Here is a 12437-nt window from a genome sequence, read left to right as displayed (position 1 = left end):
TGGTAGCAAGAACAACACGACTTCTGGCCGAGTAAGTACAGGATTATAAAGCAAAAATTAAGGGCCGACAGAAATTTCGTTTCGGTTTGACAAGTTTCGGCTACAAATACTAGTTTCGGCCGCAGTTTCGGCCAGAACTCAGCCGAATCTTCGGCTTGACCGCAACCATCTTTCGTGAACTCACTCGGGTCGCGTTCGGAATGCATCCAGTCAACATTTGCGCTTGACCTCAGTTGTCGGTGCGCCGTTTAACTATTAGGAGTCTCTCCTCGCCCGTAAAAACTGTATTTTGTTGTTAATCGCAATATAATGTAATCGTATCTAATAGTGATATTCTTATACTGATTCAATAACAATTTGACTTACCCAATATTGTACTCAATGGAACTGGTTATCATACTCTTTATGTTGGTTTTATTAAGTTTTTTAGGGAGCGAAGGGCTTCTTTTTAATAACCAACATGGGCTTAGAAAACATTGGTCATGTGGGACACAGCTTTACCGATTGAGTTTGCGTAAATTTACACTGAAAACAATCATACTGTTAGTCGGAACTGTGGCATTTTGCCGGACAATGTGGCCGAGCGGTTCTAGGCGCTTTAGTCTGGAACCGCGCGACCACTACTATCGCAGGTTCGAATCTTGCCTCGGGCATGGATGTGTGCGATTTCCTTAGGTTAGTTAGGTTTAAGTAGTTCTAAGTTCTAGGGGACTGATGACCTCACTTGTTAAGTCCCATAGTGCCCAGAGTCATTTGAACAATTTGTGACATTTTCCACAGCACTGATTGACGTTCATTTACTGACTGTAATTAATATGCATTACGTAATTCGGAATGAGAAACAGCAGATATGTCAGGTTGTTAGTCGACTGCAAAAACGGAAGTGAATATGACTGTATGAAGCAACGAAGGAATTGTAAAGGCTACTTATGGAAGCAAACAAATTATTCCTTTCTGCATATTTTGTGTTATGGTGTGATATGTCATTAGTCATGTCCATGCTATAGCATTTCGTAGTATCTACTTGGCAGGTTTGTAGTACACCTGAAGAGTACGTTCCCACATGAGGATAGCAAAATTGTAACGTTTTTAATATGATGTGGAATTTTTTTGTGGTAGCTATATCTAGTTCAGCTTACTTATTCTCCAACTTCATTAATTTTTTATAAGTATAAAATGTCATAACAAAGAGAAACCAATCCCAAATGAAAGTACTTTTTAATGAAATTACCACCGATTTATCTATAGCCATTTGCAACAAAACATTTACGTTGGGCAGTCACGGTATGGTCATTCCCTTGGAAAGCACAGGGGGCCTCGGAGCGCCCGGGGCAGCTATGAATCCAAGCAACTTTTATCAAAATTTCATGGATCTACAGGTTTTAAAACGTCAGTCAGAACTGGACGACTTGAAAAATGAAACCAAATCATAGCAGGCGGATTCCTATGCATTACTGAGTACCGCTAACGAGAAGGGTGAAAAACCGAATCTAATTCAACCAACTACTCCGAGTTTGATCACTAAGTCAGCACACTGGCCAGACGACCACGAACTTACGACAAGAATAGAAAAAGCTATAACGCTTTTAATAATTACTGATATGTTGCCGTATTCTTTGATAGAGGGCGATACATTCCGACTGCTCAGTTTTACTGATCCACAAGCTGTTCACAAATATCGGCTCAAATCTGAAAAATTCCTTAGAACAGCGTTGATGCGGCAGACCTATGGCAAAGTGAAAGCCAAAATAAAGGGTCTGATTGCGAAATGTGAGTGGTTAAATGCCACCACAGACACATGGACCAACGCAAACAAAACAAGCTCATTTCTCAGCAATACAGAGCATTTCATCATTGAACACCAACGTTTTAAAGTTATAGCGAGCGGAACTATGTTAGAACATTATCATACTAGTCAATACATTGAACAAAGGTTAACAGAGACAGTTAATGTATGGAGTGTAAAGCGGAAAGATTTTTCTGATATTACATGACAATGCACCAAATACGGTTTGTGCAATGCGTGGGCAGTATCAGTATATGGGTTCCCTGTTCTCAAAGGAACAAACTAAAGCCATAATAAAAGTAAGTTCAGGAGAATCGTGGGCCACTTCCACCGCAGTGAGCAGCTGTTCAGTGCCGGTGGACAAATTCATGCAGATCGTCGACGTAATTTGCTCTGTGAAAATGTGGAAAAACTTTCTTAGCTTACAATATAAAAATTTTTAATTACGGATACTAGAAATGTTAAATTGGCTGAACATTTAAAATGTTTCTGATGTTACTTCTGTCTATTAATATTTTTTTAGTTTATTGCTAATAATTTTGTATGTTAATTCAATTTTCTTTGTCTCGAAGATATGACCATATCGTTATTTTGAGGCTTAGGGAACAAAGGTATCAAAATCAAAATCTCAGTGATTTAATTAACGGCTTGTTGTTGAATTAAGACTACCAAATACTGTAAAAAATATATATTACAGAATAAGCATTTAGCAATCAACCTGTTAGTAACAAAAAGTTCTTGAGAACACTAGTTGACTGTGATAGGTAACAAGATACTTATAAATTAATATAAATTGTAGTTCAATAGCTTTCTTACTTTATCTACGTTGTATTCAAAAGAAAGTGATTCGTTAATACACTGAACACTTATTTTTCTTTAATTGGATAATCTGTTGCAAAGTTGTGAGAATCTAATGATTTGGGGTACAATGTAAATTTAGCGAAATTTAACTTAATTACGAAAGTTTCGGCTTCGGTGACAGTTTCGGCCAAAGTTAGCGAATTCGAACGTGTGCAAACTGTTGATGCTTATACGGTGGGTGCTTCCGTAACAACGGAAGCCGAAGAGGTGGAATTTTAAGAAGCACAGTACTGAAGATTTAAAAAGCATGCAGTGAAATCTGAGAAACAACATCCCCAAGTCACAAAGTGTGTGTAGACTGATCGTGACGGACGGTCACTGATGAGGGCTTTAACGACAAACTAGGCGGACGACAGCGGTAACAGCAACAGCAGAACTTTACGTCGCACTCGCGAACCCTGTCAGCACCAAAACGACGTGGACGAAGCTCCATAATCAGGGAGACCTGGAATTCCTAAAACACCGACCAGTGAAGTAAATGCCCCAAACAAGAAAACTTGGCGCCGAAGCCATAAAACCTGGACTGTAGAAGGATATCACTTGGCGCATGAGTCTTGTTTCATACTGTTTCCATCTTCTGGCCCAGCTTACGTCCCAACAGTGAACATGGCGGGGGTATTCCATGGTCCCCGTGGTTACTCTGCAAGGTCGCATTATTGCCAACAATTATGAGACCGTTTTGGCTGGTCAGGTCCATCCCATGGTACAATGTTTGGTCCCAAAGACTAATGTTGCGTTGCAAGATGACACAGGGCCCCTGTGCATTCATGTCGCATCATCCAGGGTTGGTTTGTGAGCACAGGCATGAACTGTCGCATCTCCTCTGGCCACCAGTCACCAGACCTCAGTCTTATTGGGCCTTCGTGGTCTACTTTGGAGAAAAGTTTGCATGATAGCTATCCGCCTTTTTCATCATTACCTTAACTTCAAACTTTCTTTTTTCAGGAAGAATCCCCTTAAGAACCATACAAGACCATTTAATCCGTTCCAAGAAGACTAGACATAGTTTTGACCGACAACGTGTTTTCTATACCATATTAACCATGGTAATGTATTGTTTCTGGTGTTTCCATGTTTTTCCACCCTGTACGTACAAGCGACCAGAGTTTTCGGTTGAAGCAGGAGGTGGGTCTGGTGGTGACAGAAGGATCCAATTATTTTATGACCATCCTTGATACGGAGTCTTGTCCAAATAATCTCACATGCAGCTTCAATTTCTATCTCAGTAGATTTGAAATTCTTCTCTACTATGACAAATATCACTTCAGGTTTTGACTAGCTTTCTGTCCGTGGTATTATGTGACCTTCACTCCTTTTTGGAAGTAATTCCAACTCTGGCACTTTGACGTCAATGCTTGGATTTCAATATTCTCACTTATGGGGGAGATCTTACACTGATACTTCTGGGTTTGCTACAGTTATATCTTTTGAATCCAGGCTGTTGGTGTCTTCCCTCCATGAAGTTGGGAGTGGTCACCTGTTTATATTGCGTTAAATGTACTAACTGTCTTCGATTGAGAACTAAGTTACTGCAACACTATATAGTGGACGGTTATCACTTCTAGGGGAGGTGTCTATGAATGCTTAAAAGAACTAGTGTTCACCCCAGAGTCGGAAAAAGACGTGGCCTAACCAATTATCTAATGCTCTCCCAAACATAACGCCGAATCATTCGAGGAATTTCCGTGGGGGTTTCCAGCCTGCCTCTAACCCCGCCTGTGCGCTCACTGCACGCAGTGGGCCCAGTCAGCATACAAACTTGACTTTGTTATACGTAATGTATGATCACAAGGTTTATATGTTATTCTGGAAAATACTGTTTTGTCAGTCCGGATGATTTGAAAATGGGTTCAGGTATGCCGGAACTAGTCATTAGTTAAATAAAAAGTGAATCTTGCAACTTAGGTTGTTTCTATATATGTTTCACTTTTTAGGGGGGGGGGGGGGGGGGCGGCGCTGCGAACACAGCATTCGAAGTTACGGAGCGGAGCACCAGGAGTTGTGGAGTGGAGCGGAACACTGAGCTGCAAGGCCGCGCCACAATGACCGGCCTAATTATGCTGTCGCTGACGCCGGCCAAACGTGAGCAACGGCCTTCACATCTGTCAAGTGTCGAAGATTTTACCTATTTGATAAAAAAAAAACTGAAGAGCGTCAGTTTCCCTGGGCCACATTTACGTTTGTCGTTTCAGATGATAAAAGAAAAGCGTTTGACAGCACAAATCAAAAATAAACGTTTATCACAAATAGTTACCTAATGACACAGGTAAAACTGATTTTTAGTGAAACTTCAAACAGTCAGATCCAAAATATTCCTTAAACAGTTGTGATGTCTCACCAAACAGCGTTACCAGATACTATAATGTTCTGTCTTATACAAGCAGGCTATTAGAAGCAATAATTCTCGAATATCCTGAAGTATCAACATTATCAAAGCTGTTTAACTTTTTTTACCTTTATCTTCATAATAACTACATTTAAAATACATTCGAATTGATTTTAATGAAGTACAGTTTTTTGTTAAAATGCAGTATTAGTAAAGGAAAGCAGAATATCATAAAAATTGTTTTACACACAGAATCTGACTAAGATACTAGTACAATCTTTCTCAATAAGAAATTCAGTACCAAAATCAACTACATAGGCCTACTTGTATAGTATTATGGCCCTCTTTCCTGTAAATTTTTAAAACTTTGGAGAACTCAGTCCAATGTGACTACAATATACACTACTTTGCAATGGGTCAGCAGGAGGATACGTACACTACAGTAAAAATGAAAATAATCGCCATCACTTATGAGACAAAACAACAAGCAAGTGGCGTGTATCAGCACAACTATTATCCACCACCAAAGCTACAGCAGAGTAAAATTGTCTCTAGACAGTATGATGTCATAAAATGGAATTTCCACACTCCGATCCACACACTGATCTGAATTAGTAGGTCAACCAAAATATTGCTACTGGGCCCCAGCTTTGACTCGTGACACAGAAACAACAACAAAAATTGCTTTACATCCCATTATTTGGCAACAGAAATGAGTCATGAATGGCCTGTAATTCATGCCATCTACCGAGCTAGGTTAATAATTGGTTCCTTTTACCGACCTCCCGACTCAGCAACATTAGTGGCAGAACAACTGAGAGAAAATTTGGAATACATTTCACATATATTTTCTCAGCATGTTATAGTCTTAGGTGGTGATTTCAATTTACCAAATATAGACTGGGACACTCAGATGTTTAGGACGGGTGGTAGGGACAGAGCATCGAGTGACATCCGAAAATTGCCTCGAGCAATTAAACAGAGAACCGACTCGTGGAGATAACATCTTGGACCTACTGATAACAAACAGACCCGAACTTTTCGACTCTTTAAGTGCAGAACAGGGAATCAGTGATCATAAGGCCGTTGCAGCATCCCTGAATATGGAAGTTAATAGGAATATAAAAAAAGGGAGGAAGGTTTATCTGTTTAGCAAGAGTAATAGAAGGCAGATTTCAGACTACCTAAAAGATCAAAACGAAAATTTCTGTTCCGACACTGACAATGTTGAGTGTTTATGGAAAAAGTACAAGGCACTCGTAAAATGCGTCTTAGACAGGTACGTGCCGAGTAAAACTGTGAGGGACGGGAAAAACCCACCGTGGTACAACAACAAAGTTAGGAAACTACTGCGAAAGCAAAGAGAGCTTCACTCCAAGTTTAAACGCAGCCAAAACCTCTCAGACAAGCAGAAGCTAAACGATGTCAAAGTTAGCGTAAGGAGGGCTATGCGTGAAGCGTTCAGTGAATTCGAAAGTAAAATTCTATGCACCGACTTGACAAAAAATCCTAGGAAGTTCTGGTCTGACGTTAAATCAGTAAGTGGCTCGAAACAGCATATCCAGACACTCCGGGATGATGATGGCATTGAAACAGAGGATGACACGCGTAAAGCTGAAATACTAAACACCTTTTTCCAAAGCTGTTTCACAGAGGAAGACCGCACTGCAGTTCCTTCTCTAAATCCTCGCACAAACGAAAAAATAGCTGACATCGAAATAAGTGTCCAAGGAATAGAAAAGCAACTGGAATCACTCAATAGAGGAAAGTCCACTGGACCTGACGGGATACCAATTCGATTCTACACAGAGTACGCGAAAGAACTTGCCCCCCTTCTAACAGCCGTGTACCGCATGTCTCTAGAGGAACGGAGGGTTCCAAATGATTGGGAAAGAGCACAGGTAGTCCCAGTCTTCAAGAAGGGTCGTCGAGCAGATGCGCAAAACTATAGACCTATATCTCTGACGTCGATCTGTTGTAGAATTTTAGAACATGTTTTTTGCTCGAGCATCATGTCGTTTTTGGAAACCCAGAATCTACTATGTAGGAATCAACATGGATTCCGGAAACAGCGATCGTGTGAGACCCAATTCGCTTTATTTGTTCATGAGACCCAGAAAATATTAGATACAGGCTCCCAGGTAGATGCTATTTTTCTTGACTTCCGGAAGGCGTTCGATACAGTTCCGCACTGTCGCCTGATAAAGTAAGAGCCTACGGAATATCAGACCAGCTGTGTGGCTGGATTGAAGAGTTTTTAGCAAACAGAACACAGCATGTTGTTATCAATGGAGAGACGTCTACAGACGTTAAAGTAACCTCTGGCGTGCCACAGGGGAGTGTTATGGGACCATTGCTTTTCACAATATATATAAATGACCTAGTAGATAGTGTCGGAAGTTCCATGCGGCTTTTCGCGGATGATGCTGTAGTACACAGAGAAGTTGCCGCTTTAGAAAATTGTAACGAAATGCAGGAAGATCTGCAGCGGATAGGCACTTGGTGCAGGGAGTGGCAACTGTCCCTTAACATAGACAAATGTAATGTATTGCGAATACATAGAAAGAAGGATCCTTTATTGTATGATTATATGATAGCGGAACAAACACTGGTAGCAGTTACTTCTGTAAACTATCTGGGAGTATGCGTGCGGAACGATTTGAAGTGGAATGATCATATAAAATTAATTATTGGTAAGGCGGGTACCAGGTTGAGATTCATTGGGAGAGTGCTTAGAAAATGTAGTCCATCAACAAAGGAGGTGGCTTACAAAACACTCGTTCGACCTATACTTGAGTTTGCTCATCAGTGTGGGATCCGTACCAGATCGGTTTGACGGAGGAGATAAGAGAAGATCCAAAGAAGAGCGGCGCGTTTCGTCACAGGGTTATTTGGTAACCGTGATAGCGTTGCGGAGATGTTTAATAAACTCAAGTGGCAGACTCCGCGAGAGAGGCGCTCTGCATCGCGGCGTAGCTTGCTCGCCAGGTTTCGAGAGGGTGCGTTTGTGGATGAGGTATCGAATATATTGCTTCCCCCTACTAATACCTCCCGAGGAGATCACGAATGTAAAATTTGAGAGATTAGAGCGCGCACGGAGGCTTTCAGACAGTCGTTCTTCCCGCGAACCATACGCGACTGGAACAGGAAAGGGAGGTAATGACAGTGCCACGTAAAGTGCCCTCCGCCACACACCGTTGGGTGGCTTGCGGAGTATAAATGTAGATGTAGATATCAGTTGTGTCATTATTCAATAAATGTATATAATTTTGTGTGTGCTGTTGCACATTTCAAACATATTTGCATGCCATCACTAAATCTCTGGATACTACAGACTGCCAAAATTTGTACAATCAAAAGGGCAATTAATGACTTGATGATAGTACCTGGCTCAATTTTGACTGCGGTCACATAGCTTTGTTAAAAAAACTGCATCCAAAACTGCAAACAAAGTTAAACAGCCTTCTTAAAAGAGCAAACCGCCATTTGAATTACAATTCTAAAGGTTGTTAGACCTTTAGCATTATATTTGATAATGGCATCAAAGCTGAAATCTGGATAGTACAAACAAATATAATACACAGTCAAATTACTGTTTACTCTTCTAAAAAGTTATAGCTTGACTGTGGCTCAACACCATCAACAGCTTCTCAAACTGCCTTGTTTGATTAATGTTTACAGCCTTGCCAGTTATGCTTAAGAGTCCACAACAACACATATCTTTGCTTAGTGTCTTATGGATATCTTCAAAACTTGTTGCATGTAGGATACTATGTGAGGAGGATGTAAATAACAATCCACAATAGCTGCACACTGATGTCCAGTATTGTCAGTTTCCTTTTACAGCAGCAGACAGAAAACATAAAACATATAAGCATAAAAGCAAACGCACATAAAGGCAAACATATGATGGCCACTAATACAGTTCCTACGGAATTCGTGTCAAGTTCAATAACTTACAAAAGCCGAAGGCAATTGCAGCACCAAAACCATTAAACAACACTTATAAATGAAACAAACAAGAGGGCTGTAGTCAAAAGTCATATTTTGATATGACGAGAATGACATATTTCAAAAGAAACATTCCAAAGTCATTTTCAAGTGATGAAGCAACTCCTTTCAATTCAACTGTCATTTTACATCCTTCAAACTGTACTGCCACTGGTTTCCCCATTTACAAAACTAGTGCATTTAGCTTTTATTTTCTAGTAATAATTATAGTCTGAATGTGTGGCAAACCACTTATATTGCCTCCCATCGAAAGTAATAAACAAAAATAAGAATTTAACTTTAGTGCATTATGACTTCTGAAATACCAGAGAGGCACAATATGCACCCATGAGAAAACATACGTTGTTTTACACATACCCCATATTGTTGAATATACTTTCACTTACGTACGCCAGCACATCTATGGTAAGTTAAGTTGCTCTTGTATACCGTAAAACCGCTCCAACATATGTAATGAACGATACACTGACTAAAAGAAAGCTGGAGAAAATGAGAGAGATTTGATTATTTCTCATAAATCAGATATATCCCGGCACCGTCCATACTGCAAAGGGGCGGTAAAAAAATATCACATCTCACCTGCATTAAAACGTATACCAGACCATGCTGACTAATGAAAACCTTGTCCAGTTATGAACTAGCTTCCAACTACTTTTTATTGTTTCAGAGACGTATAAAACAATAAACAACACTCACACAGTAAGGACGCATTTGAACAAAGCAAGTCCCTATTACATTCTGTCTCTGAACACGACCGCCAGTACAAGTGCCCGACTGACTCCACTAACAAAATTATGAAAACACAGCTGAGCAGTTACGGTAAAAGGTTGATGACTTACCTTCGACGCATGCAGGGTTGACAGCCCACTTAGGTGACACTCACACAACGGTTAAATTGACCATTTCTTACTGCGCACTGGGTTTCAAACTAAGCACCCCCAGCATCTACAGAAACAAAGCTTTCGATGAACCATTTTTTTTTTTTTAAATCAGCTCGTAAACACCAAAGACAGCAAACAGAGAAGACGTCAATTTACATTACATGCGTGCCGTCCAAAGATTCTCTATGCGTGGATGGTCCTTGGATGTGGATACACAGCACGCTAGTCGCTCGTTATGTTTACCCGTTAGTCCGTTACCGGCGTGTATCCTTGACTTAGCACAAACTCGGAAACTTGCCGGTTAAGCACCGCTCATGCCGAAAGGCTTGTGCTGTAAGATGGGAGGATAGGAAAGTTAAAACTGTCGTCAGAGGCGTGTGCAAACAATAAATCCACCAGACGCAATCCAGAAGCAAGCGCTCATTCGTCATTTAACTCCATAGTTACTTCACTACGAGCGTATGGCGCCGTGGCGAGAGCTGAGAGCATCTTCAGTAGGGAGTGGTCGACTCGTACGGACATCACGGTTAATGTTTTCCATGACTTTTGCATCAATTAAAGCAACTGACTGGTTGATCTTGCCCAATGACACGATCTATCCCTTTGTCCATTTTCCTTCATCGGTCTGTGTTGTCTTAACAATTAGAAGTTATATAATAATGCACACGAATAGGGTGGAAAAGTATGTATATTACAATTTGACAATGTAATTGCTACGTCCCCTACTTTTGTCCACAAATTCGATGTAAAATTTCAGTCGACTCAAACTCCCAAGATATTTTTGTTACAAGAGCTAACTACCGATTGTAAATTAAGAGATATTATGTACTGATCGATAACTGCGAACAGTACTTTACACCATACAGACTACAGAGTCACCGTTTGTCATCTGATGGGCGCAAGTTTCAGTGAAACAGTACTATTTCCCAGAAAAATGTTGTGCTCGTACTTCACAATGCCAATTTCTTCGCATAACCTAGGGCACGTACGCCATTAACAACATGTTTGTGTTTATTCTTATGTAAGTAGAGAGTTTATGCTTTGAAGAGCTCAATTAAGATCACACTACACAGTTAAGCGAAACTATTAACGCTAGTAGAGATGAGGCCTTTAGATAGTCAGAACATTTCATTGCTGGTGACATTGCAGATTCAAAATATCAGCAGATAATTATAAAACAATTCATCCTCATGGAGCATGACCCATTATAATGGGCATGGTGATGATTGTGATTGTTCCTGCTAACAAGGAGAGAATATTTTAAGGAATGGGAAGAGCACTGGCTGAATTCATACAGAATATAAATCATGTCTCAAAGGCAAGCAACCTCATTTCTTGGATAAGTAAGAGTAACACAATGAATTTGGAGAAAAACAACAATTATATCAGAATCATCTTAGAAAACACAGATGCATCTTCCTGAGGTACTAAACATCCTCCATCCCACATAGTACCTCAGCTACTTTTAAATGATGATACATTTGTCCTGTGCCTTATTTGCAAAATAAGCATTTGTCACATCAGCTTGAAACCACTAAACATAACCATTCCACAGAATGTTCTGAGCCTTATTTTCAGAGGCTTTGCCTTCATGTTGAGTATATTTTAACCTATTAATTTATTGTAAGTTTAATAAACAAAACAGGAACACACAACACAAACTTTAGTCATCAATCATATATTTTCCTTCACTATTTACAACAGTTTGCTAATGCTTGGGTAACCATTTGATTCTCTGACTGTACATATCACGTGGTTTTTGGGCGAGGAACTTGTGGAGCCATGTTTGGAGCACATTTTTATTTGGAAAGTAAGTTCCTTGAAGGTTGTTTGATAGAGAGCAGAAAAACTGGTGGTGCAAGATAAGGTGAATAAGATGGGTGCTGAATGACTTCCCAACCCAACTCCTGTAGGCCTATAGTGTTTTTTGTCAGTCTAGCAGAATGTAGACAGGCGTTATTGTGGAGTAGCATCACTTCACGCAGTCTTCCTGGTCATTGTTCTTGGATTGCATCTGCAGGACATCTCAGATGTTAACAATAGATGTCAGCAGTGATAGTTACACCTCAAGGAAGCAATTCATAGTGCACTACACCTTTGCTGTTCCACATTATCTTTTGTGGAAGCACACAACTCTTTGTATGGGGAGTTGCTGCTTTGTTTTGGGCCTGACCATTACTTTTACCAAAAAAAACCTTTGACTCTTTCCACATCCCAGAGACTCCTCTCCAAGGGATGCATGGAAAACTATAAATGTAATGTGATGTAAATGTTCCTTGTGTTAACTTAAAGACACTACTTCTCATTACAAGTAATGATACAGGATAGGAATGATTGATGATGTGTATGAGCCAATTGATGGCAAGCAAGCAGATATGTACATATGGCACCTTCTGATTTTGTTATTTTGGCTTAGAGCATGCGGTATGCGTACACCAGAGTTTTGAACCTTCCTCATTGCATGCAAATGTCGTACAGTGGTGGAATGATCGCTGTTCATCACATTTACCAGTTCTCGAGTATACTGATGTGGATCATTGTGGATTAATGCATTTAAACAATGTTCACCAAA

At 40.2% G+C, this 12437-nt stretch overlaps 1 protein-coding gene across 4 annotated transcripts in view; it reads right to left on the bottom strand.

Moving 5' to 3' along the window:
• The window catches only part of LOC124596381 (prominin-like protein), a 527082-nt gene extending 517119 nt beyond the window's left edge, over positions 1-9963 (bottom strand). For 2 of the 4 annotated variants that reach the window (XM_047135497.1, XM_047135496.1), the window contains exon 1: positions 9824-9963. The gene's annotated coding sequence lies outside the window, so the exon portion shown is untranslated. The remainder of the gene's footprint in view (positions 1-9823) is intronic. The other 2 variants (XM_047135495.1, XM_047135498.1) reach the window with 1 other exon arrangement.
• Positions 9964-12437: the final 2474 nt, after the last annotated feature.

Source organism: Schistocerca americana, chromosome 2 (genome assembly GCF_021461395.2).
Source record: "Schistocerca americana isolate TAMUIC-IGC-003095 chromosome 2, iqSchAmer2.1, whole genome shotgun sequence".
Taxonomy (NCBI): domain Eukaryota; kingdom Metazoa; phylum Arthropoda; class Insecta; order Orthoptera; family Acrididae; genus Schistocerca; species Schistocerca americana.
Note: the sequence above shows the minus strand (reverse complement) of the source record. Positions and strands in the feature narration are given on the sequence as shown.